Raw genomic sequence first — 5,961 nt, 5'->3', positions numbered from 1 at the left:
AAAAAAAAAAAAAGGAAAAATATGGAAGTTCAGACACTGAGCCATGAACATGAGACCGCAGAGGAAGGCACGAACTGTGAGCAGTGGACCCACAAAGACATGAGGAGCACGAAGGTTTGTAGACAGCAGGAACCCAGCACGAACTGGTAGAGATTGGGAAGAGAACAGGGGATTACACCACTCATATCTCTGGCAAGCCTTAGTATCTCACAGAGCTAGGCCTACATGGCTGTCCTGGTGAACCACCCATGGCTCAGCCCGAGCTCTGTTTTTGCGTGAAGGTCATTTGGACCCCTTCTCCAGAATCTTCTTCTCCAAAGTGGAAGTGCTATGGACATAAATGACTACGCCCTTGCCAGGCACTCGGTGAGAAATAAAGAATGACTTTTCCCATGCTTCAACCTAGCTAAATGGCCTGTCAGTGCCTGAAACAATGACAAAGACATTCGTGCCCTGTTACTGTCTCCCCTTAGCTTGGTCCCTATTCTTACTAGTTCTGGGAACTGTGTATTTGGATTCCAATTTACAACCATAATGGTGATGGAAGTAATAATTACCTTTATGTTTCTCAACGTTTGCCCGAGCATTTATATCATGAAGTAATTTTTATGAAGACAAACCATTTTCACTTACAGATAGATTTCTTTGTTTTGTTTGAGACAGGATCTCACTATGTAGCTCTGGTTAGTCTGGAACTCACTCTGTATGTAGACTAGGCTGGGCTCAAACTCACAGAGATCCACCTGCCGTGCCTCCTGTGACTTGGTACTACCATGCCAGAAAATGTGTATATATCCAATACATGTGCATTTACACACATACAACACGGCACAGAGGGAACTGGAGAGACAGATCAGTGGTTAAGTGCACTGTTTACCCTTCCAGAGGATCCAGATTCTCATTCCCAGCACCCACATGGCAGCTCATAACTGTCTGTAACTCCCATTCTAGGGGACCTGATGCCCTCTTGTGGACTCTTTGGGTACATGTATACGTGTTCATAACTTGCCACATTATTTTTACATATTTATGTATATATCCATAAATGCATAAATATTCATATACTCCCCATACATTTTTATTATACATTATTTTAAAATAATAAAAATAAATACCCTTTAAAATGAGGCCCGGAGAAAGTGTGTGGTGCCTGAGACCAGAGAGTAGAGCAGAAGTAGAACTAAAACCAAGCCTATGTGACTCCAAAGCCCCAGCACTCCCTGCCACACTGTGCTCTCTTGCTGGAGGAGCCACAGTCTCTAGGGCACCTCAGAATCAGGCATGCCAGGCTTTCTGGCTGCCCAAACAAGTGCACTGTTTCTTCCTGGACCATGGATTTGGTCCTTTAATGTTAATCCCGGGGAGCTTCTAACCTCTCACTAACAGGCTACTGAGTCACCCTGTGCTTCTGAGCAGCGGTGACTCATAGCACACAATGAGGCCTCCTGGACAGTAATTACATAAAGGGTCACCATAACCTTCAGTGACCAGCCACAGACTGCCCTGCAATGGACAAAGAACTGGAGACCAGGAGAGCTGTCCATTATTAAAAACCAACAAAAAAATGCCGTTTCAATTTTTTTCTAAGAAGCAAAAACACCTGCAAAAGTGTGGATAGTGGTAACAACAATAGTAACACACATGTGCACATGCACACACACATGCACACACACATGAACACACATATGCATACAATATAGATGCATGCAATACAAACACATGCACAAACATGTGCATGTGTAATACATACACATGAACACACATGCACATGTATACACATATTACACATATATACATATGCATAAACATATATGCACATATACATACACACATAGCGCACAGGAGCACACACATAAACACATATACACACATAGGTATACATACATAGGCATACATGCACACATATGAAACAATTCCAAAAGGGATGGACTCTCAGTGCTTGTTTTCAGGATGAAGATGTTGAATGTTCCTAAGTGTATTTCACAGCATCTCTGAAAGCTAAGTATTGTATAAAAGCAAAGGCCCTAGACACTTGGGTAGGAGAAAAGGACGATAGTGCTCATGTGTCTGGTCAGTTGTTCTACTTAGCTTACAGCTCGCTTCTTCCAAAAATGCCTTCTGCCTAATGGGCGTTTGCTACTTTATTTTGCGGTCACCAGAGAGAATTCTCACCAATTATAAATTCATTTGCATAGAAAATAGTCTTTTTTAAAATGCAAATACCTGTAAAGAAAGTAAAACAAATCAGCCATTCATTTAGTGTGAATTATTTTGTTACTCTACTTTGCTACAAATAACTAGTTTATATCAAATAGCCATTCAGATTAGAGGAACAAAATCAAAGCAGGCTAAAGTTTGGGAACTTAGAAGCCTCTGGTGTAAGCTAGATCTAATGCAGAGGTTGCTCAAAATAATAGAAAGATGAAGAATATCCTTAAGATGGAGCAAATTCTGAGGGGCTATGGAAGGCGAAGACAAGCTTTTATTTGAAACAAATGAAGACTGAAAAGGGATGTGTGTGTGTGTGTGTGTGTGTGTCTTGGAAATTGCTCTGTAGAGCAGGCACCCTGACCTTGAACTTGTGATCACCCTAGCTCCACCTCCCAAGTGCCTGTGATTGAACCCTGTTCCTGGTGCAGGCTCAGTAAGCTTCACTCAGCCCTGCCGGCCTTGGCTAACAGGAAGAGGAACCCCTGTTTTATCTTTCTTCATTTGGTTTCCTGTTTTTACATCTGGTACAGAGGATGAGTTCCTTTGGGATCCCTGTGGGACTTGAGTCCCACTCAAAACATGGGGAAATCCTCAGATTTTCAAACACCTCAAATTATAAGTTAACCAAAAAAGTCCATTTATAATTTGACATCTACCTACCTGCATATATATTTAACTGGGAAAGAATGTGGGTGTCAGACAAATGGGGCTTCTTGTTCCTCCACATCACTGGAAGGAGAACTGTCTGACAAAAAGGAGAGAATCAAGCAGAAAATTAAGAGAAAGAAAAGTTTCCAGATTTGCCAAGCTAAGGAAGCAATTTAGAGGTAGATAGGACTAGAATCCACCTAAGAATATAACCATGTCTCATAATAATGTATGGAATGTATTATACAGAAACACACACACACACACACACACTGATTGAAAGTTGGACCTGGTTCCTGCAATCTGGGACTAAAAGAGTATTTACAAACAAAATGACCTAGGCTATATTTTAAATTTTTTATTTTTAACACTTGTGTGCCAATGGTATACATGTGTGCACGTGATATACATGTCGGGCTGTGCATATCATAGTTCATGTGTGAAAGTTAGAGGAAAACATTGTGGAGTTGGACCTGTCCTTCCACCTTTAAGTGGGTTTGGGGGACAGAACTCAGGTTTCCAGGCTTTCATGGCTTGTGCCTTTACCTGTTGAGCCATTCCCCCAGCCTGGTTTTATTTTGTGTATCTGTGTTTGTCACTTCTCTAAGCCAGTTTCTAGTGGTTGACTGTGCAAATGATCTTTATAACTGGTACAGTGCTGGACAAACGCTAGTGGGCACTGTGAAATAAGAATACTATATAAGGGACTGGAGAGATGGCTCAGTGGTTAAGAGCACTGACTGCTCTTCCAGAGGTCCTGAGTTCAATTCCCAGCAACCACATGGTGGCTCACAACCATCCGTAATGAGATTGTATGCCCTCTTCTGGTGTGTCTGAAGACAGACAGTGTACTCACATACATAAAACAAATAAATTAATCTGAAACAACAACAACAAAACACTTAAAAAAAAAAAAGAATACTATATAAGGCCCAGCATGGCGGCTCATGAGAGGCAGAGACAGGTGGATCCCTGTGAGTGTGAGGCCAGCCTGGTCTACATAGTAAGTTCCAGGCTAGCCAGGGCTACATAGTGAGACCCTGTCTCAAACAATCAAACAAACAAACAAAACAAAACAAAGAGAACACTACATAGTAGGAACAGCTGTATGTAGATGCACTCTTGGTGTGTATCATCCATTCAGTCCCTACAACTCTTGCTTGCAAGTAGAGTACAACCAACAGGGTTGCAATCAAATGCTTTGTTTTTGAAACCTGGTATCTGTGATTTTTGGACTAACTGCCCAACCTATTGAGCTTTGAGCTTTTCATTTGTGAAATGACGATATTAATAGCACCTTCCTTATGGGATTATTTTAAGGATGAAATGAGATAATGAATGCATCTGGCAGATTTAGCTCAGTGCCCAGCACACACAAAGTGATCTGCAAATGTTGGATGTTATCAGTGCTTAGCCCTAGGTCACATAGTTTATAAATATGAGGGACTCATACTTGGCTCTGTATGACCCCAACCCCCTGATCTTTACTGCTATTTTATCTTGTCTACATTGTCATAGATTTCTGTGACCACAGGTGATTGAAGAGATCTTAGTTCCTCCCTTGAATTGTAGTATGCAAGTGTAAACATTCAAGGAAAATATTTTCTATGCCAAGTGTCTTAGAAGAAAGAAGCCAGACTTCTCTGTGTAACCTTGGCTGTTTGGCTGTTCTGAATGTGCTAGGAAGATCAGGGTGGCCTCTAACTCAGAGATCCACCTGTCTGGGATTAAAGGTGTGTGCCACCACCGCCTGGCTCAAATGCATGTTCTTTAGGCCTGGCAAGTTATTACTTTGTCTTCTCTTGGTTAAGTTATACATCAATAAAGAGCATTACAAGTGGCTGAACATGTTAGTATGGAAGGAAGAAGAACCAGGTGTTTGGGAAACCAAGCTAAGTGTGCCTCTTCCAGACAGTTAAGAGATAGAGTTTGTACAGTTTGGACAGGCAAAAAAAAAAAAAAGTAAATGTTCACTGGGAAGTGGTGGCACACACTTTTAGTCACAGTGCTGCAGAGGCAGAGAAGCAGAGAGGCAGAGAGGCAGAGAGGCAGAGAGGCAGAGAGGCAGAGAGGCAGAGGCAGGTGGATCTCTGAGTTCAAAAGCCAGCCTGGTCTACAGAGTGAGTTCCAGGGCATCCAGGGCTACACAGAGGAACACTTCGAAAACAAATAAACACACACACACCAAAAACAAAAAAAGAAAGAAAATGTTCATAAGAATACAAGTAAGCTAAAACTATGTGTTAGGCAGAGACGTAGATAACTAAGGTCCAGCAAGAGGGAGCAGGTAAAAATGTCTCCCGCATAAATGAACACGGCTTCTCCATTCTTCATCGACTCCAAAGACTCAGAACAGCCTCACTTGGGGTAGACTGAGTAAGGAATTGTCTGGTCAGCAGACTCAATGCCCAAGAGACTGATATGTCCTTTTTTTTTTCCCTAAGTAGTTTTTATCTTGCTGTCTTTCTGGCCAACTAGGCTCTGAATAATTGGAATTCCTACCAAAGATCTATAGAAGGCTTTTAAAAGCCCTGATAAAAACTTAAGGGACAGAGAGTTTTGCTCAAGTCCTGTGAGGTTGATTCATGCGGGTAATGCTATTTGGACAGGCTAACTAATAGTAATTTGGAGTTTGCAAATTTCATCACGAGATAGACATACTTTCATATACACCGCTGAGGAAGACCAGCCTCAACGGTACATTGTGAAGTAGTCCAAACATGAAGCTCTTAACATGTTATTATAACCAAGGTAAATGTACATACAGTAAATAATACAATGAATGGGCTTTTTGGTCAGAAAAACCATTTTGTTCTTTTCCTTCTCCTGTGAGGGGACGTGTGGAAAACCCCAGGACAGGCTTACAATATTAACCAAGGTAAGGCTGGCACACTCTAGAATTCACCACCTTCACTACAAACTGGGTTTGTAATGTTCTTTCCCTGGGACTTGCTTCTGTGTAGCTCACAGCTCAGCTCAGCAGAGCAGAAAGGTGTGGCGTAGCTACCAGAGGGATGGTAAACAAATCGACTTCCCCAAGGGACCAGATAAGAGGAGGCACAAAAACTCCAACAGTTCTTGGAGACAGGCAGAAAAAAAAAA

This window comes from Grammomys surdaster, unplaced genomic scaffold, assembly GCF_004785775.1.
Source record: "Grammomys surdaster isolate TR1022 unplaced genomic scaffold, NIH_TR_1.0 125849, whole genome shotgun sequence".
In the NCBI taxonomy this organism is placed as follows: Eukaryota; Metazoa; Chordata; class Mammalia; order Rodentia; family Muridae; genus Grammomys; species Grammomys surdaster.
Note: the sequence above shows the minus strand (reverse complement) of the source record.